Raw genomic sequence first — 27585 nt, 5'->3', positions numbered from 1 at the left:
GTGTTTCTGACAGTTTGGTCAGAAACATGCACACCAGTAGCCTGCTGGAGGTTATTGTGTAGGGCACTTGCGGTGCTGCTCCTGTTGTCCTGGTATCTCTTCCATGCTCTTGAGACTGCACTGAGAGAGAGCAAACCTTCTTGCGACTGCCCGTATGGATGTGCCATCCTGGAGGAGCTGGACTACCTGTGCATCCTCATTGGTCTGCAGGTACAGCCTCATGCTACCAGTATTGACAACTACACTAGCAGAACACAAAACTAAAGAGGAATTAGTCTGGAAGGAAAGAGAGAGCAGCTGCCTGTGGCCAGCACATGCAAAACCATTCCCTTGTTCTTCCTAAATGGACAGATTGATATCCCTGCATATTAACTGACTTTTTGTTATACTGTTACGATTAAGTATTTTCCTAATTTTTTTGAGCGGTTGTATTTAAAGCAAATACGTAAAAGATTGTGCCGGAGATGATTGTTTGAACTATACATACCAAGCGTTTTTTGGATTGATGGATGGACGGTTAGATGGCAGTGTTGTAGGCTGGAAAATTAATGAGGGATTGGATAAACCATTGTATGGATGGATGGATGCTTACCAGGATGGATAGGGTGGATGGGCAGATGAATGATTGGATAGGAGGACAAATTAAATGGAAGCCTGAGTCACAGGATAGGTAGCTGGCATGGGGAATAGAAAGATGCATAGATGGAGAGAAGCTGAATAGGTTGAAAGGGGGAGAGAAAGCATTAATCAGGCCTGGTGACATTTCTTATATACTGTTTGTACCCCCCTTCTAAAAGTTTATTTTGATTTTAGCTTAGTCTTTTTATTGTCCCTGATTACCTCTCTATTATATGTTGTTCAGTGAGGCCCTCTGAGTTGCTTTGTTTGTGTGAAACATAAATGGCCTCCCCACATATACCACCCTCTCTGGCAGTTCATATCCTTGAGCCATATGGCACGGGGGCTGGGAGGCTGTCCATGGTGGAAGAACCTGTTGAAAAAGCAACAGTGAGGTCAGTGCAGGGTGAGACAGTATTTGAAGCCTCACAAAATGTCTTACTAGCATGGATATGCAAAAATAGAGTTGCAAGTGGAGATAAAAGGGGCGTCAAAGTCCTGATCTGAGCGTATGCAGCTCCATCTGTGGCTTATAATATTTAACACATTGGGGGCCTCTCCACTGCAGCTTCTGCCTCTCCATAAATCACCCGCATCTGGTCAACTGATCCCCACCACCGGATCCTGGTGGCATGGAAACACACACATGCAAAGGTACAGCCAGTATTTCTCTCTGACATTTAGGGATGTAACTGGCTGCAAGTTCTTCAATATGATATAAGATAAGGCCCTTTAAACATAAGTCACTTTAAGTTGATGCAGTCATTTACTTTGTGTGTGACTATTACCACTTTCTTTGATAGTCATAATTCAGGTTACACAGACATCCAGTACACACTGCTGGGAAAAGAAACAAAAGAACTGTAATGGTTGTTTTTTTTCCCTTAACCTTTCACAATTATTCCCATAAGTATCCCTGGTAACAGTGTAAACAGGGAAAGCTACAACTATTTACCTTCACTTTACTCTTCTTTTTTGCCATATTATGGTTTTGCACCATGCAAGTTAAATCTGCACACCTTAAAAGTACCAAAAAAAAGTTCAAAAGGAGCTTTTCTCATTTGCTGTCTAATTTTAACATTTTCACCACCTATTACTCATGTGTGTAAATACTAAAGACATGTATTGTTTGTGAAACACAAATACAATAATATTAGATATGAATTAGGTCTGCATTATTTATGTCACATTCATTGTAATATATCTCTGGCCTTTACATCTCAAGTTCCTCTCTATAATTGTGGCGCTTCTTTAATATAAACCCATTTTACTATAAAATTCAGGTAAGCTTCTCACAGACAGATGCTCTAGAGCCAAACTGGCTCTTTATATTCTTGGCTGTTAAATATTCTTCATTGCTTCCCTTTCCAAGTCAAAAAGCAAAGTACGTGAAAGTAATGGATTGCAGATCAAGCCTGCTCACAGTGGCAGCATGCAGAGGCAACAAATGCTTTAACAAGATTAAGGCCTTTCACTTACTTCTTTCATAACCTACATCCCTTTTTAAATGTGTGTCATGTACCTTATGTTGATTCATGATGCAACTAGACACATTTCTAGAGCTGTAAACAGGTGTTTATTAGTTTAATGAATCTGCTGTGCCCCCTTGCTTGATGTCCGCAGGTGATTTGTGATAAGCTATGCAACAAAATTGGAAAGCACTTGCTAGTCCACATATTTCAGTTCAACCAAGCCATTAGCTGAACGAGAGAAAAAAATAGTTCTCATGACAGAGGCAATTTAGCCATTGTTGCAGCCGACTCATTAGAAACAATATTCCCTGCTTCATCTCACACCCTCCAGCTGCAGGTCTGTAATAGTCAATTTATTCATTCTTTCCCCTGAAATTAGCTCCTTCAATCTATAGTACATCTTAATTTCAGCTGCCTCACCTTCTGATCACGTGTTCATGTCCCTCATATTCATGTCCAAAACATTTTTAACTATACAGTTTTAATTTGAATGTCAATAACAAGACAAAAACAGCTTATCTAATGTCATTGTTTGTCGATGGCCTAATCAATAGCGGCATTGCCTGCAGAGACAATACGCACATTATTTAGGGCACTCTGTCATCCCCCACAGTGATGAACACAATAATCACCACCATGTGACGGCTAAGTGGGGCATTCCTGGCCCCCTGACAGCTGCCCACCTGCCTTGATTGATGATATTGTTTTTAAAAAGTGAAAATAGTTGAAGGTTTTTACTGAGGGGTTCCCCTTTACCCAAGAAGTCACATTCCACTGGGAATAATGGACAGCATTGTGGAGACTAATCCACTTTCGTAGAAGAACCACCATTCTGTAGTAAGTGTGTGTGAGTGTGTGTGCATGTGTGTGTGTGTGAGTTGGGACATTAACCGTTCATGTTGAGGCTGGGCCACCCAAATAAAACAACCCCAGGGCCTTTTGGGCTTTTAAGTGACAGTGATAAGCCCCACACCACCATTACATTTCCATTCAAGTTAAGAGGTACAGATTAGGGACCAGCTTGATTATTTATCAAATTATCACTTAACTATCTTTATTATCACTTTTGTAGAATGTAAATGATTCTATTATTTCTTGTGAGATCTATTGAGACAAACATATTTGCCACTCTTGATCTCTAACGCTTATTGTCTGTATTTTGCAAACTTTTTTGGCATTTCAGGGTGTTGAAGGTAACGTCAAACAGAATGGCTTACTGTTTTTTTTTTATTTTGTCTTTTCTACATTCTATATCTGGGCATGTGTAGTATTATTTGAGCACATTTCTGAACCAATTCCTGAAACGCACGACTCTGGACCAAATTTCACATAATTTGTTGTGGAGTTTACATGGGAGAGAAGTGATCACATTCCCCTGCCCAACGGTCAGGAACTTTAGTTGGCTATCTTCTGGGTCATAACAAGTTCAAGTTTAAAGTATCTTAATTTTCCCTTTCAGGGAAATTGATTTGCAGCCAGGATCCTACAAACAGACAAACCACAAACTGTAAAAAAAATCACACACACACACACTAACACAGTTGAAGCATAGCCATGCGACAATTTTCCAATTCAAGGGCCTTTTTTCTTACTGCTTCAGTATGAAATTTCTGTGAAAAGTGGGCCAAGCAGGTTATTGTCAGCGGCCCCTGAGAGGGGCTGATTATCCTCGTCTACAACAACAACAGTTGTGAAGGTCCCCTTGGGACCCCGAAGTCCCTTGAAATACACCTAACCAGGACATGGCAACACAATACATAATATGGACAGGTTACAGAGGTTGTTTAAGCTGTCGCAACAGCATACCTGCCTGTTTGATGTTTCCTCCTCTTGCTATCTCGACCAACATATCAGAGTAAAATCTTGGTGCCTTTTTATTAGACGTCTTGGTCAACAGAATGGAACATGAGACTGCGTTTCCCCCTTGTTTGCTTTGTGATAGCCTTTGACAATAGCAAGAGCAGTCTGGAGCAGCTGACGGGTAACCTACAGTCTGAGCAGCCAGGTCATCTTGAAGATCGGTCGAGCTGGGTCACATTTAATGGTCTGAAAAAGTGTGAGCACCTAAATTGTGAGCTTTGGCTTTCCCTCACAGATGATTAACTCGTACACAGAGAGACAGAATTTGACAACATTTCTATAATCATAGTTAACTTACATGTTGGGATGCAGAGTGTGTCTGTACGGCCTGCATAGGGCACTGACCTTTGGGTTTCTTCCTCAGCAGATGGAGTTGTCAGCATTAGGATGAAACTGTAGCAGTGTTAATTTTGGCAGCTATTTTTGATTTAGTCTTAGTCTTAGTCTTTTGACGAAAATGCATATTAGTTTTTGTCTAGTTTTAGTCATTTTTATCCTTCTTAGTTTTAGTCTAGTTTTAGTCGACGAAAACCAATTACATTTTAGTCTAGTTTTAGTCGACGAAAACAAATGACATTTTAGTCTAGTTTTAGTCGACGAAAACAAATTACATTTTAGTCTAGTTTCAGTCGACGAAAACAAATTACATTTTAGTCTAGTTTTAGTCGACGAAAACAAATTACATTTTAGTCTAGTTTTAGTCGACGAAAACAAATTACATTTTAGTCTAGTTTTAGTCACATTTAATAGCCACATTAAACTCCTTATCTTCCCTTCTCAGGTCCAGGGACCCCCTGTGTTGTGTCTACAACTGCGTACTAGTCTAGCTTGCAGTACTTAGGTTGTCCATTAGATGTCCCTCCTATAGGTCTATAGCAGGGGTCGGCAACCTTTACTATTAAAAGAGCCATTTTGCCCCCTCTTCCCCCAAATAAAATTTGTCTTGAGCCGCAAAACATATTTGATAACAAAGCTGATAAAATTTGATATAAAGTTATACTATACTAATCTGTAGATTATTGCATTTATTAAATTATAGAACAACAATAAAGAAAACTGTTGACATTTTATTTATTTTTACCTGTTACAACAAAGGGAAACACCAAATGCTTATGAAGAGGAGAAGAAAATACACAGGCAAGTGTAGGCCTACTTTGAAATAAATTAAACTACGTAGGGTTATTTGAGTCATCCCCATATTTGTGGGAAATGTATGAAATAAGAAGTACCCTATTTTGAAATAAATAAAAACATATAGCTGCAGCCTATATATTTTAGTTGGCGAAATGTGAAAACAAAAATTGAAAGCAGATCAGACTGGAGGCGGACACAGAAGCTGGAGCTCGGTAGAAACCAACTGCAGCTTCTGCTCTGATCCAGAAGCTGCAGCGCTGATCTCAGAGCAGCTGAGACCAGAGAAACTCTGTGTTTTCACTGTTTCCATAGTTAAGAAGCAGCCGGTCAGTCAGTGACCGGCCTGCTTCACATGAACGAGCTCTGATCTCACTGTCTCTCTGAGCGAGTGCGCGGGGGCGGAGCCTCGGGACCGGTGCGCTGTCTGGCAGCACACACACACGCACACACACACAGACACACACACTCGCCCCTCCGGGTACTTCATGACGGCCTGATACGATTATGTTTTTAAAAATTGTTGTGACTTAGTCAACCGCCAACATTTTCGTTTCGTCTCGTCTCGTTAACGAAAATTAAAATAGATTTCGTCATAGTTTTTATTTTCAAAGATCCATTTCGTTACGTCTTCGTCTCGTCTTAGTCATTGGAAAAGGGGCGTTAACGAATATTTTTCGTTATCGTCAACGAAATTAACACTGAACTGTAGTTGTTTTGCATAATTCTGACCACATTTAAGACTTTTTATTTATGAAGGAAAGCAACTACCTATTGAAGCAGGCAGTGGAGCATCTGGGCATGTGTCACTCAACACATTGTATACAATTATAAACACCACACAGAGGTTGACCTTCAAACTGAAGAACGGTTTAAAATCTCCATCTGGTTCTTTTCTTCAAGATCTCTTTCGATTTGGTGTCAAACCAATTTCACAGCCAGGGCCAAACGTCTAAAGAAATGTAACATCCTGTTCCTAACATTGTTGGAAATGCAGTCATCTTAATATATAGCATCCAAACAGTACACTGGCCACCAAGCTGAGGTTGGAAATATTGAATAGCTTTCTACTAACCTTGACAGACTGGACTGTGGCTTCTGTTATATAGTCTGAGCAGTTCAGAGTCATATCAACATGAGCGGTTACATATTTGTGTTTCTCCTCACCTTGGCTCTCCTGTGCATCTGCTAGTAGAGAGAAATGTCACCAAAACATTGCTAGTAGTCAAAACCTCCACAGGCACCTTTAAACATGTTTGCTTGTTTGGGAGTGTATGTGTTGGTTTGTGTGTGTGTGTTAGAGCCTAAGACATGAGAAAAAGGTCTCCAGTAGCCAGAGAGAGTGTTTCGGTTGTGTCAGGTTGTTTCAGGTCTGGTCTCCCTCCTGCCGTCGGGAAGCCTTAGATCTGCAAACCCACTGACCGACGCTCCTCACACACAAACACACTCAACAGCCCTACTGCCTGTATCTGGCATCGTTTCTTCTCTCCACTTTACGCTGACTCCCCTCATTCTCCCCTCCTTTTCAATCGAATCATTTCTCGTCATTTTCTTTTCCCTGCACCCCTTTTTCCTCACGCGGTCTTTCTTTGTTGTTCCTTCTCTCTTCCCCAAGTGCCTCTCTTTTTTTCCTTCCATTCATCTTGCTTCTCTTTCACTCTAATAGCTCTTACTTTTTTACTCCCTCTCAGCCTCTTTTTCTGTTTCCTCGCCACCCCCACCCACTCTTGTCTTTTTCTCCCTTCTTATCAGCGTTGAGGATGAATGGTGAAAGGCGAGGAGGCAAAGCTGAGACTCAAATCCGATGCCTCGTGTGTGGGAACCTCATTGTAGCTGGTGAGAGTGAGAGAGCTAAGGTATCGCACAGCTCGCCGGTATAGTCGACAGAGCAGAACCTCTCATCTTTCTCTGCCTTGAATGACATCACTGTGCCCGCCAGCCTGGGGAACTGAAGGGACAGTGTGGGGGAATGATGCATGACCTGACAAAAAACAGAGATTGAAGGGCCATTTTCTTTTTTTCAGACATTTCAGAAACACATTTTTGGATTTACATGACTTAGCACAAAAATCACTGCTTCTGTTTTTTTCTGAGGTCATTGTAGCTGACAATATCTCAAAACAAGAGGGGAAGACCTCAATGCAGACACTAGTTGGAAGGCATGAGCAGTAAAAAAACACACACAGGTTCCAGGCACTCAGTACAATATTCAGTAACATAGAAAACTCAAGCGAATCACATGAGAAGTAAAATTGGGTAAATTAAACACGTAAAATCAATCAGGGCAGGGATGGCCATCACAAAGATAGGAAACACATAGAGAAAATGTTACAGTCAAGGTGGGTTGTTATACAGATTGTAGAAAAAACACCCATGACATCTATTTGATAATACTAAAAGTTTTATTTTTGGTATAGCCTTAAAATAAGTAAATATATTGTCTAAATATCTTTTGAGACAGTGTAAACAGCAAAGGCTAAAGGTCCATAGGCTATTATTTTTAATAAAATCTTCCAAAATATCGATAACTTTATTTAAATTAAATGGGCTTAGTTGAAAACTACAGTAACATGAACTCAATGTTGACATGTTTCAGGTTGGACTTTGCCTTAAGCAGCAAAAAGTAGTATTTAGTTTCATCTAATCAATACATCATCACATGTTAATATGTTGAACCTAAACAGTAAAACATTGTATATCATGTTGTACAAAGACTTCTCTTCATTAGAACTGAAAGCTCTTTTGAAATCATTAAAAACCCAGAACAAACGTATTATGACATAAAATAGGAGGACAGGAGAGTCTGAGAACTATTGGGCACTTGATAAAGCTGTTAAAATGTCTTTTCATAATTCACCACTCAGAACAACTCTACAAAATTACCAACTCTACAAATTCAGCAGAAGAGATTACCATTACCATTATCTGTTCCTCTGACTCTGCAGAAATTATTTGACCATCAGACCAACCGTCTGACAATGGCGCTGTGGAGGGGATCCAAGTGAAACTGTTTTCCATCTTAAATACTTGGCACAGAACATAAGAACATAAAGTCGCTGTAGGTCAGCAGCGTATAAGGCTAGACATATTGATGTGAAAGGTGAACACTCTCTGCATCACCACATTAACTGAATAAACAAAAAAAATGCTGCAACTAGGAAGACAATCTGAGTCAGCTGTCTTACCTAGACAGTTTCGTATTTCAGATCACCAATAATCTGAGCTGTTTCATTGGGTGTGGAGGCAGACAGGCAGACGACTGAGCGACAGGAGGTATTTTCTGTGTACACTCACCTGTCTGCTCGTATTAAGTTCTGCAGCCTGAGTTTAGTTTGCAGAGTCTGATTCACATGGTCAAGCTGTGATAACCCTTCCTCCCTCCTCCAGTACAAGCCCTCTCCTACCTCTTACCATCAATTATTCAAGCAGAAGTCAATTAGGGTTGAATAATTTATATTCACAGTGTCAATATTTGTTAAACAATCTTGTGCAGTTTTTGAACATTCCCCTGAAGTGTCCCACTCTGTAATCATGGACGGTGACTCTAGGTCTGTATTAAATGAATAATCGTGACAGTTTCACACACTGGTTTACTCAAAGGGTGATACCAGTGGTTTTGCTAAATCAGTCCAGTGAATTGTATGTGCTCACAATCTACAATAATGGCAACCATGTTCATAATCGTACAAGAGGGGTCTGTCATTTTGAAATTAAAATATCCTCCCTCTTAGAAGCAGACTAGTTTGATTCTATCTATGAGGTTGCAACTCAACATGTCTCTTAGTCACAATGGTCTAGTGACTAGAGTCTTTTTGACTAGACTCTAGTCAAAAACACGATGTGGGATAATAGAACCATGAGTGCCATAAGAACTTTTAGTTTACATGCATTTAGATGTGCTTATAGGCTGAGCACTGAATTGAATCACAGACTGCTTGATCTAAACTTTCAGCTTTAAAAAAGTAAACAACTAAGACATCAGCTGAAAGAAAATTCATACAGTCATTGAGTTCCTTGACCAAAATATATCAATTTGTTATGTTAATTGTTGGTGGAAAGAAAAGTGATAAACAGGTGCTTTGTTTTGCGTCTTCCTCGTTCCAGCTGTAGTTTGGCTGAGCCTTCAGGCCAAAGCTGTATGATGCTGTAATAATTAGTATAAGTTGAACTATTAATTTTGAAAAGCATTTGTTCATAGTCATTAACCAGTCTCTGACATGCTATGAACTGAATCAATGATGGGATAGAAAACCTTTCAGCCCAACACACTTTGTTCAATCCATCCTTGAATATCTGAATATCTTCTGCTTTTGTTTGAGTCCTGTTCAAGTTTTCTGTTGATGACTATAAACATGTTGTTGATGTTGATACAAATTAAATACAAGAACACTTGTAGTAAACTACCCTTCATTCAGATCAATTGCTTGTTGAGAGAAGCATCTTTTTTAACCCTTACTTTACTTTAGGCTACCTTTATAGGTCCCAAAGTTATCCATGTAGTTAATACAAAAGAAACTCAAGGTAATATTTGTCTCTGTCATCACACTAAAGATGTTTTGATATTTTGTCTTTCTTTTCTTTTCTTTCTAAGTCAATAAAAGTAATATAATCAAATTCAAATTTCAATCTTTTTTCCCACACGTTAGATAAACATAGAATTACAGAGACATGTGTATACTATGTGGAAGTAAAGCTTTCCTTGTGCCGTTTAAAATGTGTTGTGTCCAACAGATAAACCTGAGGAGACAACAGTTGGTCAGACACTTTCATCCAGGCAGAACAGAAAGGGAGATGACTTGACATTTAAAGGTTGGGGTGACCCATGCCATGTTTATGTTGGGCAAGGCCCAGTGATCTGACATAGAACAAAGAGTCGTAAAACCTTAGGCCAGGCTCGGGTAACCCCTTACATTAGAAATCCAGCATGGAGCTGTTATCACCATGTGGCAGCAGGTCACTTCCTGGGTCCCCACTGAAAGCCCGCCCCTGGGGGCCAAATCCTGACAATTCAATTGGCCGGGGGCCACACTGACCCCTGACCCCTCCTCCCAGGGGGGAGTCACCTAGGTACATGACTTAAAAAGGCTGAGCTCACAGAAACCTCTCTCTCTTCACCCAGATGCCCCAGCAACAACAGAACCCCTCGGGGTTCTACTAGTTAACTCGGTATTTTTAAGAGACTCTCTTTGTCCTCTTCTTTTCCACGCTGCTCAAGTTGTTTTCTGACCTCAAGAGGTCTAACCACACGACTCAGTAACTAAGGAGGCGATTAGACGTTTGTTTAATATCATTTTATTTGAAGTCGTTTCATTTTCTTTTATCTCAGTCAAAGTTTTATCTTGATAGGACCTTTCCTGTTTTAACTTGAAAGATCGAAACAGGAAGTGCCCCGCTGGACGGACTCTGACACTTCCATAGACTTTCCTTTTTCCAACGATCCACAAACGGCTTCCACAAAGCCGTTCCCTGCAGAAGCGCGACGTTCATCCCGCTGAGGAGTATGAGACAATCCACTCCGTTCCTGTAAAGCAGCACGGTCTCCGCTGTTACAGAAGAAAGACGAAGTTTCATTCCGTCAAGGAGCACGAGGAATTCGCCCCCTTTTCCGGTCCAGCGGCGAGCTCCGGAGCTCCGCTCGTGAGAGAGACCACGTGATTCACTGGCCCCCGACACATTCGCGCCGAGTCGCAGGCACATCGCGAGGGTTGTACAGTAAGAGACTTGATTATCTGGGCAGATACGTAGCATATTGTTTAATATTTGAGTGTATTTGTTTGTGGGATCTCCGTGTCTCATTGTTTAGCCACGACGATTCGGCTACTTCCGGTTCATTTCCGGTTACGGCCTTGTGCCACAGTTTTTAAGCGCCGTGACTAAACGTCTCCGGTTGCACTCGTTCCCGTCTGAAGAACCTTACAGAGATTTTACCGTCAGACTTCAGCACACAACGCCGTTTGAGTGCTGAGCGGTAAAGTAAATGTAACTTGTTGCTGACGGTGTTTTTAAGAGCTTCTTTGAACTCTCCTTACATGTTTTCTCTCTCTCTCTCTCTCTCTCTCTCTCTCTCCTTCTAAACCGACCTATACACACTTCTGACCTGTATTTATAATACAGGTCATGTCACATAGTTAAATCTATGCTTAGAGAGGCTGAACACATCTGGAAACCATTCGGCCCCCAAAGCCAAGCAGAGATAAGAATTCTCTTTGTCTAAAATTCCCTTTGTGTAATTCATGTGATGACCACCAGTGTGCGCTCCGGCCACATGGTGTCATTAACATAGACTCCATCTTGAATAACGCAAGTTAACCCACCATTTTGAGTCTATTATTGCCACGCCTCCGCTCTCTCTCTCCTCCCATCCTGGCTCTATATTCATAACGGCTCCGCCATCTTGTTTTGTAGTCAATCCGCCATTTTGAGAGTTTTTAGGCCTTGATTCCACGAATCATGATCGGCCTCCATCTTAGATGTGATGTCACTACGCGTCATCGCCACGCCCCTTCTTTTTCTCTCTCTCTCGCACACACACACACACACACACACACACACATTGATAGACACAGACAGATACACACACACAGAGACACATAGATGGACCAGAGGTTACATGCGTGTTCTAAATTGTGATAAGCTGCTGTTGTTATCTTTGAAATATGGGAGTTTGTTAAGATGATGAATCATTAAATAACACTAACTTTATTTCACACACACACACACGGACACAAGCACACAGAGAGACACTTTGACACAGACACACACACACAGACAGACATACATAGGTAGACCGCAGGTTGTCCATGTATTTTCTGAATTGTGATAAGTGCTGCTGCTGTGTTTATCTTTGAAATATCGGAGCTTGTTAAAATGATAAATCATTGAATAACATTATAACTTTATTTCCCCTTTTTAATAAATACTTTTGTAATTAAAGTATCTGTAGTCTGTGATTATTTGTGCAGAAGTGTGTGATTGCAGCTGGATTATGATTGCCTGTGCTCGAACTTAGAAGCCTTCACTGTTTATTAAGTAATCGTTAATATTAAAATATTGACATTATTAATTTGACATTTATCATTATGAGACTGATAATTATAGCTTGACATCGTTGGTCCCTGGGAAACCAGGGTGGTGCCCCCCTTTCTCAATTATTAATATAGATAGTATTATTCTTAAATTGATAATTTTATTGTTTTGACTAATTATTTTCATTATTCTTGGTTGATAACCTTATCATTGTTAATTGATAGCTTGTACTTTCTAATTGATAATTCCTATTTTCTCATTAATGTGGTTTTATTGTTATTTGATTACTGATCATCTTCAATTAATAATTTAATTATTTTTGATAGATAATTTTTATTTTAATAATCATATTTCATGATTATTAATAATTAGCCAACGTCAAGTCTACTCCTATTGCACAACATTTACTATCCATATTTGTGTATAAGAAGTACCTCTTGCTATTTGACTGTAAACCCCTGGTGATAACACACACAACACATTTGTTAAAAGATTAATTATGAAACATTAAGATGCAATTATATACATACACTGTAAAACCTAACAGTACATCTTACTTAATGAAGTAAGTTACAATAACTTAATTCTCAAAAAAAGTTGAGACCACTAATATCAATAATTTAACAGAACTCAAAAGTAAATTATTGAAGTAATAACTTAGTTATTTTGAGTTCGATTAAATTCGACATTTTTTTCAATGACTCATTTTCTTTAAGTTGATTTTATACTATTACAAAAAATGCAATTCCCATGGGCTGCTTCCTATTTCTTAGGATTTTAAATAGTATTTTTGTTTTTGTTTATAAATCATCATATTTTGGATAAGTATGCATCCAGATCATCTTTAATAATCCTCCAAAGTGGAACCTAAGTGAGGATGTTAATTACATAACGTACAAGCAGGTATTTTTAACAACTTGATTGACAGAAAATTAATTGCCAACTAATATTATACGTGATTCATTGTGTAGCATATGTACATGTGAAAGTTATATATATATATATATATAAAAACATATATATATATTTATATAATATTGTTTTAATTTCCTTGTCTTATACATCTTTTAATATTTTGGAGTGTTGAAGGATGGGGCGAGGGGGGGTCAACTTCTGTTTGTGATTTCCAAACTATTTTCCATCCCAAATCATTATCGTATTTTATAGTCCAGAAATAAAAGCACGGCTCTTATAAGTCTATGCTCTATACGCAAGTAAACGTCAAGACTCTAAGTTATTAGTCCGTTCATTTTCCGCTCCTGCAACAATAAAACCTTGTTAAAATAAATTAATCGACTCAGTCAACAGAAACGCGAGAGTGCTTTTACTCTGAAAGGGACACAGGAAGAGGTGAGTGGTTTAAGCCGATGACCTCAGGTGAGCTGACCCGCTGAGGTGAAGCGGATCCACGGCCAGTTCACAGCAGAACCAGAGACAGCGAGGCCCGGGAGGAAACTGAGTCAGATATTTGGAAAAGCCATTTGAGCGTTTACAGACTCATTCAACTCTCTCCGTCACCTTCCTGTGAGTCTGATCACTTCCGGTAACCACACGGTACCGACGGGGACGGGGGGCGTGACCGGTTCGAGCCGGTCAGCACGAGGTTTGCACCTGGCACCGGCGTGATGGAAGAGATCTGCACGAAGAGCTTTCTGCTGGACAGACTTCACTACTGACGGAGAACCCCGTGACGATACGTCCTCCACGCAAGGTAACGTGGTTCTTTTATTGCTGCTCTTCATGTCTTGGATGCGTTAGCATCACTACTTCCGGAAGCTGACATTTAGGCTACAAAACAAGGTGTAAAGGACGCCGTCTCGACTTGAATTTGAATGTACAGGCTTGTGGACACTTAGATGACTATGATTAGATAACACCACAGGAGCATTATGGAGGCAATTACTGTTGTTTTCTTCTGTTTCAGTTACTCCAGTTGTATTGGATTTGGCTGCAACGCTGTTTACCCCTAAAACATTAGCATAGTGGTGAGTAGATAATGAGTGCATTTTAACTTAATTCAATCTATTTCCAAAGATGTTTTTGTATTTGTTCAGTCATAACATATGCCCGAACCAGGCAGTGCAGTATGCAGGAGGAATGATTACATACACCAACTTTTAAAAGTAACATAATATGTTGTATCTGTAACTAATGTCTTAATCAGCTATTTTGAGAAAAATATAAGCAACAAAAATATACCCAATCCAGAACTCTGCCCTCACTATATGAACAACTCAAAGGTAATGGTCCACACAGCAATCATATTATATGGTTTGTAAAAGTACACTCAACTACACTGGACATGTATTCCCTTTTCAGGATGAGATGGAGGCAACCCAGGAGGGAGCAGTGGCTCTGGTTGCAGTGGTGGATGAAGCGGAGGTGCCTGCAGGAGTTCCCTTTGAAACTCATCATGTGTTGATCGTTCTCAAATCAAGTTGTAATGTCTCACAGATCTTGAACTGATTCACTGGTAATTTTGTGTGGACTGATCTATGCTCTACATTTGAGCTACCCTGAGAAGCTGAGTGGCTTCTTTGAGTTCATCCAGGTTGTCCTGTTAAATCTTGATGATGGGAGAAAGCAGCTCGAAGCTAAGTTGCAGTCCTTGAGAAATGAGCTGGAGTAGGTTGTTATTAGCTTATCATGTTGAATGTCAGCATCGTTTTTTGCTTGCATGCCAAATACTGGTAGCTAATGACATGTATATAGAGTAAACTATGGCACCTCAGATTTTTGTGTTAAAATAGATCCTAATCTTGGATTGCTTCTGTGGTGTTCACACTTCTCTTCTTTACCACTTGAAAATATTTGTAATTTATATTTATATTATTTTTTATATGAGCCTCATTTCATTGTCATTTCCAGCATATAAATGTTAATGTATACAACATTTAATTCAACAGCTTCATTGTAAAACAATATTGGCACGGAATCCAAGGGTATCCAAATGTTGACGTTAAAAATGTTTTATTTTGTCAGTTACTGACACTTTGGATGAACTATACCTTTAAACTGTTTACTTAAAATGTGCCCTGCTTTATGTTCAGTACATCGTTATGGGCATAATAATGTGCTTAGTCTGCTGTAGCCTTTAAGATTGCATATGTGAAAAATCTGAGAGATATTCCTTTGAATTTCAGTAGCTGGTTGCATTGAAATGTGAACAACAAAATGAATTGCTCAAACTGACTCATGTGGGTGTTTTTATTTTGAGTTAATAGAGTTTAAAATGTTTAAGGCAATCAGTTTCATCAAATGAACTGAGTAGCCATAATAAAGTTTTAAGTTATCACAACTACTATGTAATCATTTTCTTGAATGGAAGACAACTAAGTAAATTGAACTTAAGTGGTAACATTTGTATAAAGAAGGTTCATTTAAGTTGGTCTTACTTAATTCACTTACATTCTGTCAACACATTGTAAATAAGTGTGTGTAAATACTGCATATGAGTATAGAATTCTAAATAGATTTAAGGTCAGGTAACTTATAGGGATCGGCAATATTAACTTTAGTTACTCAAGTTGCCTCATCAATAAATATTTGAGTTACTTTTGCTTAAATCAAATAATTTGTAAACCTTAAATTGTTTGAGTTAATAAACTTAAATGGTTCAAGGCAATCAGTTTCAGCAAACGGTTTGAGTTGACCTAGCTTGTCAGGTTTAACAGTGTATACACTCTACCCCTAGGCCACACAGCCCTGGTATATATATATTATTATATATATATTAGGGGTAGAGTGGTCGTCCTCCAACAAGAAGGTTGGCAGTTCATCCTCACTCTTCCCCATCTGCATGCCGAAGTGTCCTTGGGCAAGATACTGAACCCCTTGGATAAAAGCGTCTGCAAAATTACATGTAATGTAATTTTACGTAACATTCAAAAACTTTAAAAAAAAATTATTATATTTGACTGCATTCCATTCATCTAGCTTTTTTTCTGGGACAACAGCTAGATGTGCAACTTTCACTTTGCCTCTCCTAAGCCGTCAAGATTATTAAGGAATATTTAAAAATTCTGTTCTATATTGCATTCTGAAGACTAACAGAAGAATTTGAACAATAACCTGTTCACAATAAGTTAGTATTTTCCTGTTACAGATTGTCACAAGGACATATGAGCACATAGTAATAAGTGGAATCCTGGTTGCCAGCAGACTGGTGGTGGCCAGCTCCATCGTCTCTTGAGTGGTTGTTGGGACAAGAGGAAAATGACATTGTGCTTTTACAAACGTGTATTACCAGAGTAAGTGGAATAATCCCTAGCTGTCTGGAGAAGTCACTTTGGTTGACATGTGACAAGTGGATTACTACTCCCTACACCGCCCTTGTTCCTCTATTCTATTGCCCTACTTGCCTTGCTCTCTCCGATTCCTCACTATTAAGCCTCTTCTGTTTTGTTTTCTGTTCTCATAAGCATTAACATTTTTCAGTATATCCTCCATCATTTAGCATTCTGCTAAGACATTCCTCCTCCTCTTCCTCTCCCACTTGCTCCCTTTCATCTATTTATGTGTATAATGAAGGGCTATAATTATATTCTACACACCCACAGACTGTATGAGGCTTTAAGAACAACAGAATCATCATATTAATGGTAGTGGCAGAAAATCACCATCATTGTTGGAGTAATGCTTGTAATCCACTCTGTCTATCAAACTTGCCAATTATTTCCTAGATTGATGGGTAGTGGAGGAAATGAGATGCAACAGATGCCGAAGTGTAGAGATACAGTAAACAAGTACACAATTGAGAGACACAATATAATGAAAGCCTTCCATATAGATACGAACAGCAGATCATTAGTCATAAATGGTTACATCAGTTTAAACCTAATGGGTAAAATAGATTATTCCTTTTTTCAACAGAACACATTTCTCTTCTATCAATAATCTGGATGAAAACAGTCATGATGCAGCTGGAGAGCAACAATATGAATTTCCAGCATTTTACAACTGAAATAATTTTAAAATCAATAAATTAAAAATTGTTCACATATGTCTCCCTTTGTCAGACTAGTTGACATCTATATTAAGCACATTTGAATTTCCAGAAAATCTTCAAAATACAAAGTGATTAGATGTCTTTCAATCCGCTGTTTTGCGAATATTGGAAGCATGACAATAAACAGCTGGTGGCGCCAAGGGTTTTAATTAGGCCACAGTTCATCATAGCTGAGTTCCATCTCCTCAAGTCCAAATTGCAATTTCATTTGATACGGCTTTATCTCCTTGACTATCATTCCATTTTTTATAATGAAGTACCACAACACCCTTCTCAACTCTGTATGAAGAGCCCTGATCAAGCCTGGGCCACACTGGCTTTGGTTGCGGAACGACTCTGTTCTGCTGCGTGTCTGTCTGGTCTGTATTTCCTCGAATATATGTCAGGTAATGTACTCAACTAAATGCCAAGAAACCACGGTATGAAGCCGGATCTTGAGGTCCAGTGGCCTGTTTGTGAGTGTGTTCCTTTAAAATGTAAATGCTATTGAGATACTGCTCCCCGCTACCTTGTCTCCCGGTTGGAGCCAAGGATGGGAATTGTAGTGTATGCGGCTTGCAAAGCAGGGAGCTTAGTACTTTCTGCTGAGAGCTGGATATTTGTCGCATGAACATGTTTATGCTGAATCATGCAGAGGATGGTTATAACTTTGTGGATGTTTTAACTGAACATAGACAGAGAGAGAGAGAGAGAGAGAGAGAGAGAGAGAGAGAGAGAGAGAGAGAGGGAGGAACAAGTGACAGCATGTAATGAATGATGTTTGTGACGAAGGGAGATAAGATCAAGTGATTGTAAAGGTGTGTGTTATAGTAACTGAGTAGTATTGAAAAGAGCAGTTTGAGCAGATGTGTGAAGATTGGAGCTCTCTGAATGTTATGAATGTAATGGATCAGTGGCCGAGCTGTATTTGCACTCATTAACATAGGGTGGTTGCTGTTGGCATGCCTTTTACAACTGTATATGGTGAAGATAGCAGGTTTTGAGGGTGAAGTTACTGTGTGAGGCATGGCTGAGGTAGTGACAATGGATATTAGGATAGAAGTGTCCTTGTCTGATCTGCAGCCAGGCTGAGAAGGGATGAAAGGCACTCCTTAACCATTCAGACATCTTCAGATCCTGACTGACTGTCGCTGAGATGTTAACTTGCCATGATAAATAAACTCAATCCACTTAACTCTTGTATCCTCTGAGGCTGGGGTCAATGTAAAGATGTGTGCACCTCTGTGCAACAGAGGAATGTGCATGCTTGGCTTGCGTTGATCCCAAGGATCTGGTGGTTGTGAAAAATAGGGGAACTTTGTCGAAGTTCTGAATTTGTGGGTGGGGACGTGGGGACCCAACATATTGTCGGGGCTTCAAATCTGAACGTCTCTAGGAAAATGACGCGGAAATAAGGGGTGATCAGTTTCCTAGTGGAAATAATATGGTATCTGCTGGATGGGTGACTCTATAACCTGTAAATGGTAATAAAATCATGGAGATTGATCCGTTATCATGCACGCTCAGATGCTCTTTAAAACTGAAATACTGTGTAATGTAGCTGAAATCTCTGAAGAAGTTGTATTTAATGTTGACCTGGATTTGTGATTGTTTCATCTGTGGAAAGGGACTCTGCAATGTCCTAAAAACAGGAGAACAGTGCTGAGAGGCAATGCTGAGTATGCTGGCACCTGGAAGTGATTGTACGACAGAATAAAAAAAATCCTTGAGTAAAGATGAAACTTGTTACCAGGTGCAACAGTATGGAACATGTTTAAAAACGTTTTTGGAAATAGGAATAAGAAACATAAGGATGCAGACACAGACAGTAGCTGTCCTGCAACTATGGGGTACACATATTAACAAATCACCTTTATCAGTAACACAAAAAGCATGCTGCTGACTTTATATATTATAGCAGGAAATGGCAATGAATTGTGCACTTTGTACATGGTGAAGATTCACAAAATGTCAAAGTGTGTCTCACTATTCAGTTGAGATACTGAATAGTACAGCTGAATAGTATTTTGTATTGGGCATGTGTATGTGCTGTGTGTATATTTACCTACGTGAACATTGAGATGAGTATCATTTCCATGCAGGTTCTTCGATGTCCCAACCCCAAAGCTAAATAAACAGCCCGACACTTTGCCTGCCTCTCTGTCCCGATGAATAGCTGCTCTGTAGCATGTCTCGCTGTGGGGTCCGTTAATGGTGAGTGAAGTTCTGCTAGCGTTATACCCTGAATTACTAGAGGAATGAACACTCACACTTTTCACCATTTCATACTCTCAATGCTGAACTCTTCACGCACTGACTCACTTTATGTCAGATGGGGAAACAAGTCTAGAATGTTTTGGGACAAAGTGGTGTTTTACTGTTGTCTCCTCAGCACAGCCCAGGATGGTGTCAGGTTCTATATTACTCCTTTCATTCATTCTTACTCTTTTATTCATTGACTCCCTCTTAGACACATTGAATGCTGGATGTTTGGACGTATCTGCAGAAAATTGTCAGGGATGGATCATGTACGAACAAGGTGCTGAGTAGTGCAATTGTATTCCACGCAGAATGCACTATGGGCCTGGTCTGCTACTTGAGTGTGTAAAAATGTGTGCAAACTTGATTTCACCCGTAAAAAAAAACATGCAAACTGATCTACTAACGGTGCTCACTGAGGATTGTGTGCAGAATAACACACACTCTCGATTTAGTAAGCTTTCCTTAATGAATATGCAATATCAGGCGTTTAAACCCGATTTCGCAAAATATTAGGAGTAGATGCAAATACTTTAATTTAGCACAAGCATTGTGATTTACAAAGCCTGAAAATAATTGCGGTGGTTGTGACTGCGTCTGGATTGGAAGGTTTGAAAGGTAGGCGCTAATCGGAAAATAGTTGCACACAGATGTCTGCAGTTTTTGTGGTGAGGACGAGACCGCACGGAAGAAGATGGAGAGAACGGATTTTTTTTCTGCTTGTGTTAACATCAAAATAATCCCTCTCTTGCCATGGCACTGACTGCCATCATCAGACCAGATACGGTGCAGACCAGCTGCCTGGTGTGCGCTCCGTGTGCGCTTCAAGCGCCAGAGTGTCACGCCTTAGCGCTCGTGCCACAGAAAGTGAACTGTTCCTGCTGCGCAATATTGGTCAGAGGCATCTCCTCAAATGCCCCCCCACCCTCCCCCTCACCTGTTGTATTTGCAGAGGTTTTCTTATGAGCTATATTTTCTTATGTCCTGCCATCTTCTCTTAATTTCATCGGTTGTTCTTTTTGTTTTACCCTCAGCATTTACTTTCTCACAGATACTCTAACATATCACGTTTCTTTGAGTTATATTAATATTTCTTTCTAATGAACTGCTCATTGTACCTTCTTCACACTTTACATGTGTATTTCTAAGAGCCCAAGGAAGGGGGCTGTAAAATAGCAATAGCAGTGGCACAGCTCCATGTTTCTGTACAAGTCCAGCAGTTACTTGCACTTGAAATAATATGTCAAGCTATGGCTACATGAGCAGAATATAAATGTATTAGCTGTGTCTATTATTGAGTGGTGCAACATTCTTATCCTTTAAGTAACACCCAATGCATAGTGCATTGAAGTAGAACCTAAAAATAATTTTACTTTTCTTCTCTCACACAAGTGTGATATTCAGTGTTGGCAAATTGATTCATTGCAAAAATAATTTTCTTCAGTGAGCTCAATATCAACAAAGGTTCCAAATGAATATAAGTTGAATTTGTGCCGCTATGTTGAAAAGGGCTCTGTTTCCTACTGTAGTGAGCATTTATGTGATCAAATGGTTTATACTTAATATAAGTTTTGTAAAGATTTGAATTGACAAATAAAATGAAAATTTACAGTATATGACTGGGTGCAATTCGGGAATTATAGGTGATGGGTTAGTTACACAATGCACAAAGTAAGGTAGGTGGGGGTACGGGATGTATGGGGTGCAATACAAAATGAGTTGTCAGTTAACAGTAATGGTAAACAAGTTGCAATGAAGTGTGACTGTAAGAGTGAGGGAGAATTGCCTAAACATGTCTAAATGGAGAATCACAAATTGAGTTAATGTACATGTGAATGAGAAAAGTGATCTCAGACCTTTGGACTCCACTGGCTGCTTTGAGAGTTTGCAAATTTATCATCAGGTATTTGTCTATTGATAAATAAATAAAATCTTGACAACCCTTTAACATTTTAATGTTGTACTTGTAAACACTGTCAGAGGACCTCTAAGGATGTGTGCTTTACTGTCTGCGTATACTACTGTGTACTAGGGCTGCACAATTAATCGAATTTTAAACGCGATCACGAAATGAGCATGATCGTCAGCGATATTCACGTTTAAAATGCGGGCCCTGCTACATATCAAATCAAGCGCTTCCTCAACTAACAGTCGGCCAACCACCAGGGGGAGACCGAGATGGGAGGTGTCATGCGCGCACCCTGCAGCGGCAGCCTCAAAAAAAGTTCCGTCTGAAGTCGACTCCGGTATTAGTAGAAGATTATAGAGACAGAACAGAGAGCAGACGGTCACGGGTGTCGTGTGAAAGGTAAATCAAATGTCTGGAGCAGAAGGCGAGGAGCTACTCCCTCGAGAGGATCATCATCTGTTGTCTGGAAGTTTTTTGGATTTAGCGAACAAATCAAATGCACCAAGTGCGTTAGAGTTGTGTCGGCGCCGCAAAGCAATACAACTAATTTTTATCAACCACTTGAAAAATCACCACAAACCATAGTACGACGAATGCATTAAGGCCAAAGCTAACGTTACCTCACTGAATCTCAGTCCATGTCCAACGTCAACCCAGAAAACCATAACAGCGACCCTGCATAGCGCGACAGCGTATCCATCAACCTTCCAAAGACACACTGAAATAACGGATACAATCTCATTTAATTTGGCCAAAGACATGTGTCCACTAAATAATTTGCCAAGTAAAAATAACTGTAGCTTTGTTTTAGATTGAATCCTTTAGGTAAAATTATGATGCTTCAGTTTAAGGGAGATAAAATATACTGTAACAGTTACAGTATAATTTATCAATAACAAGGTGTTAGGCAGCCTAACACCTTTTTATTGCCTCTCCTGCATAGGCCTGAATTGTTTCATTTGGTTGCAATCTGTGATAGCATATTTATTTTTAGTTAGCCCTTTATTTTGGGTAAAATTTTTGATTATATTTGCTTCAGGTGAATACATTAGCTGGAATAAGGCACAACGTGGAAGTAAAAGCAGTGCTCTGCTGAATTAATTTTGGGTAAAAAGTGTTGATACTATTTTATTTATATTTTCCTTCCATGAGATGCACTGTGATAAGGAATGCAAAGATTTTTACATTAGCCAGAATGTAGCACAACAATGGAAGTGGAAATAGTGTTTTTGTTTATTTAAACGTGAAAGTTCAATAAAAAGATGTTGTCCCTAAAATGAATGAATAATCAAGATAAATAATCGTGATTTCAATATTGATCAAAATAATCGCGATTATGATTTTGACCATAATCGTGCAGCCCTACTGTGTACCTCTGTACACAGCTGTATGGTGTTGGTGTATCTCTACAACGTGAGGCACATGGAACAGTCTACAGCAGGCACACAGGAGGCCAAACGAAGAAAAGCCAAACATGGCAGTCCTGTACAGAATGTGTTCTGGTTAGTACTTGTTTTGTTTATCTGGACCTCTGAAACACGTTGATCACTTCCTATTGGTCTTGGAAGGCGGCAGAAAAAGACATGGTTGAGGAGCGGCTCCTATAGACCAATGAACCATCAACTAGGAGGAGCAGCAATCCTTGTCATTTCAGATTTTGAGATGTATATACTTGTATAATCACAGTCCAGCTGCAATTATATGATTGCAAACGTTTACAGGCACACATTGGTGTTTGTGAACCCAACAGCAGCATGTACCCCACTGTGAGGAACAGCACACAAAGCTACTTCCACTACAAGGGAGCTGGACAAAATAGACAGATATACAGGTTTCACAATTCACACTGAACATAATTTCCCATTTTAAAGTTTCATATCCGGCAACCGATATGAGTCCGATGACAACTACAAAATATTTTCTCTACATAATTTATTCAGATGTTTAGGTCTGTTATTAAATAGATGAATGTGTGTGTTTGAGAAAGAAGGGTAGAGAGAGTCAATTAACTCAAATCCCTTCCACTGTATTTTAAGTCCCTTATTCCCACATGTTCACCATCCAAGCATACTGTACAACAATTGAAGAACCAAAAAGTTCCATCTCTGTCCTACAGTCATTTCTCTTTTCGCTCCCACCCCTCACTCGCACAAACCCACACGCAGACACAAACATGCGCTCACTCCTGGGGCCAATTAGTCAAGTTGAAACATCTTCATTTTTCATTTGAGTGTTCAGTGATCAGTATAATTGGAATTAATAAGCCAATTTCATTTGGCAGAGATGAGAGTTTTTGGCACTTGTTTTGAGCACCCTCACAGTTGGTTACGGGGGAGGAGACCTCAAAACAAGGGTCTCATTAACTGGGTCAGTTACAGTTGAAACATATCACCTTATTAATCTTCCACTGCCTGACATAATACAGATGCTCTGGTATGCTTATCATGGTGTTTATGCTGTACAGTATTCACCACGGCATCCCGGAACATATGCTCACTGCACCTCTAAAGAACAGGGGAGTTGAACAGTTGCTGTCGTAAAGTGTTTACCTTTCTATTTTAGTTCTTATGTGTCCTAATTAACAACAGAATCAAAGCCTTTTTTAATTTTTGAATGGATCAAATAGTTCCCTGCAACATGAAAGATGTGGATTATAGAGATCAGTGTGGATCATATGGATGGTTTTATGGAGAATCATTTATCCTTCCAAACCACACAGCCATAATTTGGAAAGGGACCTTTTGCTGGTCCCGGAGACATTAATGAGTAAAACCCCTCAAAGTAGAGATGGTGACGATGGAGCAGGAGCCCCACCTCCATGTGGCTGAGGTGTTTAGATGGTTTCCTTAAATAATTATTGTATTGTATTGTTCAGCAGTAATTTTTCCAATGATCTCTTGTGTTTCTTACTCTTCTTAATTATTTCATGTGTTGCCATATTAAGACACAGTCTTATTAAGAGGGCTAAATAGCAAAAATAGGCTCTTATCGAATGCAAATATATTAACAATATGTTTGATAAATTGTGTTAAAGATACATGCTACTCATCACTCTATGGTAACAACATGATCCAGATCATGATTTCTGTCCTATTGAATACATCTTATCACATTGATGTGTTCAAGTGCTTATTTTACTGATAACTCTGGTTTGAATGCGTTGTAATCTGATGCTTTAAAAATGTTGAAATGTCATGATTAACAGCTCCCAATGTGTCAAGAGCATGTTGGCAGGACCTTGATGGTCGTGGTTCCATCCCTGGTTGCTAATGTAAAGAATGTGGCTCCAATTGACATCAAAAACACAAGATGGCGGCAGCTGTCTACAGCCTTATTTCGATGAAATAGTGGATGTTTGCCCATCTTACATTGTTGATGAATGAAGACTTAAGTATGATTGAAAGCTCTGTGTAAACCTTGAACTGCAGATTTGTGTATAAGTTTTATTAAATGCTGCCTCAGTCATTGTTTCTAACACTAGTCTACAGTCACTGCAGGGTGAGGCTGTACTAAGATGAAATGCTGAATCGCCACACTAATGTTTGCTGAATGCCTTGTCTAGGGAATTAGATGATAATTGTATTTATAAAACGATTAAGGACCTTAAGGGGCGGATGGAGATGAGTGTTGTAAATGCATTTGTGTTTTAGCTGTAAAATACCTTGCTGTCACGAAACCTGGCTTGTTTGTCTTGGTGAAGTTAACTCTTATGAGATGTGAAGCTGTGGATATGAAGGGACGTCTCAGTGAGAAGGTGTTTGTTGTTTCTACTCTGGGAGATGGCTTCCCCCTGCCTTTCATCTTCTACCTTCCCACACTCCTGTGGATGAACAACACATATCCTGTCAGACTCTCGCTCCTTTATGCACACATACAAAGGCCTTCACACATGCACTCGCAAACGCAAACTGTTCCCATCTCGCTGTAATACGAACAGACATGTTCACGCTGCTTCTCATTTGGATGTCACTGCACTGCCTGGCCTCCTTTGCTATATTAAAAAATCCAGTCCTATCATTGTCAAAGCTACAAGCAGATGGCGATGAATCTGCTCGTATCTAACTGAGGTCATGTGAATGCTGCTTTCTTCCGTTTCAGTTTATTTTGGAGACTATAACTTCATACTCCTCTTTCTTCACAGAAAGGGTACCTCTCATCCACAGTGTGACACTTCTTTGTAAGGGTGCAAGATTTTTTGCTGCTTCACACCATATTTCCTCACTTTCTCAGGGTTGGTATTTTTGTGTGAATGTGTGCTCTCCAACATGTTATAAATAACCCAGTTTGAAGCAAGTGGATGACTTGCCCATCTGTTGCAGTGATCTCATAGAAGGCTACGTCTCTCTCAAAGGTTGGAGCTCAGGTAAAACACATTCAAAGGCCTTCTCTATTGCACAGTAATTTTACCATACGTGCAACATAGTGTGGATGCAGCTGACTTGGAGCTGTTCATATACTACGAGCATCATGTCATGTCTACATTAGGTCAATGGTGCTGTGATGTAGTTGTATCTGACATGACTGGACTATTTGTTGCTTAGTTAGTGATAATATCACAGCCAAACATGGTTCACAGGTTCACACTAAACAATTACAAGCAACTCCAGTATAAAAAAAGCACTAGTTCAAATGTCATTGCAGCATGGTACAAGAAAAACGCTCAGTTCTACAAAATTGTCCTTGTGATATCAAGGTATTTATCATGTTCAGAGATGAGTAGATCAACGGGTCTGCACAATGAGCTGAAAGAAAAGTATCATCGACCCCGCCACTCATTGGGCCCCACTGATTTTCGGCAGACTTTATATTCGGGGGCCAGGTGGAGAAAGTCTGCAGGAACTCCAGTGGCTCTCACTCTGACATTCACGGTCACACATCCACCTCCTCCAGAGTTAATACGGAGGATCTGTGGAGTTCAGTGCATGTCTGAAAGCAGCTTCAGTTTGATGGGCCAAACACGCACCCCTAGCATCTACCCCAAACCCTCCCTTGTAATGAAAAAAAGATAATCCTTACATGACAATCCCGGCTCCTCCTGCAGGCAGAAGAGGGCACTGACTTGAAGCTGTGCACCAGCTGATGATGCCAGGAACATGTTGTATGTCGGATAGGGGCACAACTCTGAAGACTTGCAAAATCAAAGAGAGGGAGCAGTGCAGAGGACACGAAGGAGAAGAACATGTCGAACCCTCGGTTACCAGCATTAGAGACGGCTAGGAGCGTAGGAGGCTGCATCACCATTGGCCGGAAGCATGTCACACTTCTCCCACTCTCACTCTGATCGGTGAACACCCTCCATCCCTCCAGGCTGTGTACCCTTCCTCCCCTTGTCTTGCTGCCTCCTCGCCACCACAATGGACATGTTCACAGTCAACAGGACATCTCTTTCTTTCCAGTGTTTTTTCGAATTCATATGACGCAGGGCCAGTTTAGCCTGAAATACCATCTCCAGTCCGTGTTAATGAGATCTTCAATAGTCTTGCAGGCAGACGGCACCACCATAATGACAATAAAAAAAATAAATGACATGTGTATATAGATATATAAATATATATATATATATATATATATGTCCATATTGCCCAGAGAGAAATTCAGCTTCTCACTTACTGTGTGATATTTTGTAATGTTTTAAAGGCACCAAAGATTGTGCAGGCTTTGGAAATGAGTGAATGATGAGATTTAAAAGAGAAATCTAACTCTATCATTGTGATGTTTCTCTCTGCTTTGCTGTCTGAATATTGTGGATTTAGTCCGAGATTGCACAGTGATTCTTGTTTTTTTGCACATGCCTCAGACCCTCTCTCTCTCTCTCTCTCTCTCTCTCTCTCTTTCTCTTTCTCGCTCTCTCTCTCACAATTTCTCTTGGGTGTCTGAGTTCTACTTTTTGTGGTGGATGAAGTAGGACAGAGCATGACAGAAATAAAGTCAAAGCAGATGGTTTTATGTCTCAATCCTTTGCCCAATATTTCATCCCAGCACTGAATTCCTCAGGCGTTAAAAAGACTGGAAATATGAGATATCATTATTTTCAACTATTTCTGAGCTTGGCAATACTCACCCTGATCCTGCTGACAACGTACCAACACTCCAAAAGCACCCTGGTCATTAATATAAATGACAGCATTAATAAATTATGACCTTTTATACAACCTCCTCATTATGCATGCAAATAGGTTTAAGGGGCAAAGTGTAATTGTTACAAGGGTGCTGACCTGGGATCATTAATATTAATTCACTACATTGTTTCAGTCTATTCCCTGTTGCAGACGATGACCTCAGATGTGAATGGTTTGATATGAGTTTTCATTCACAGGTCTTTG

At 39.8% G+C, this 27585-nt stretch overlaps 1 long non-coding RNA gene across 1 annotated transcript; it reads left to right on the top strand.

The window, feature by feature from the left end:
• Window positions 1-13636: 13636 nt before the first annotated feature.
• Window positions 13637-15324, top strand: LOC133022183 (uncharacterized). The gene is made up of 3 exons (XR_009682999.1): window positions 13637-13818; window positions 14032-14092; window positions 14427-15324. It is a non-coding gene; the product is annotated as an uncharacterized LOC133022183 (long non-coding RNA).
• Window positions 15325-27585: the final 12261 nt, after the last annotated feature.

The sequence above is a fragment of the Limanda limanda genome, chromosome 16 (assembly GCF_963576545.1).
Source record: "Limanda limanda chromosome 16, fLimLim1.1, whole genome shotgun sequence".
In the NCBI taxonomy this organism is placed as follows: domain Eukaryota; kingdom Metazoa; phylum Chordata; class Actinopteri; order Pleuronectiformes; family Pleuronectidae; genus Limanda; species Limanda limanda.
Note: the sequence above shows the minus strand (reverse complement) of the source record. Positions and strands in the feature narration are given on the sequence as shown.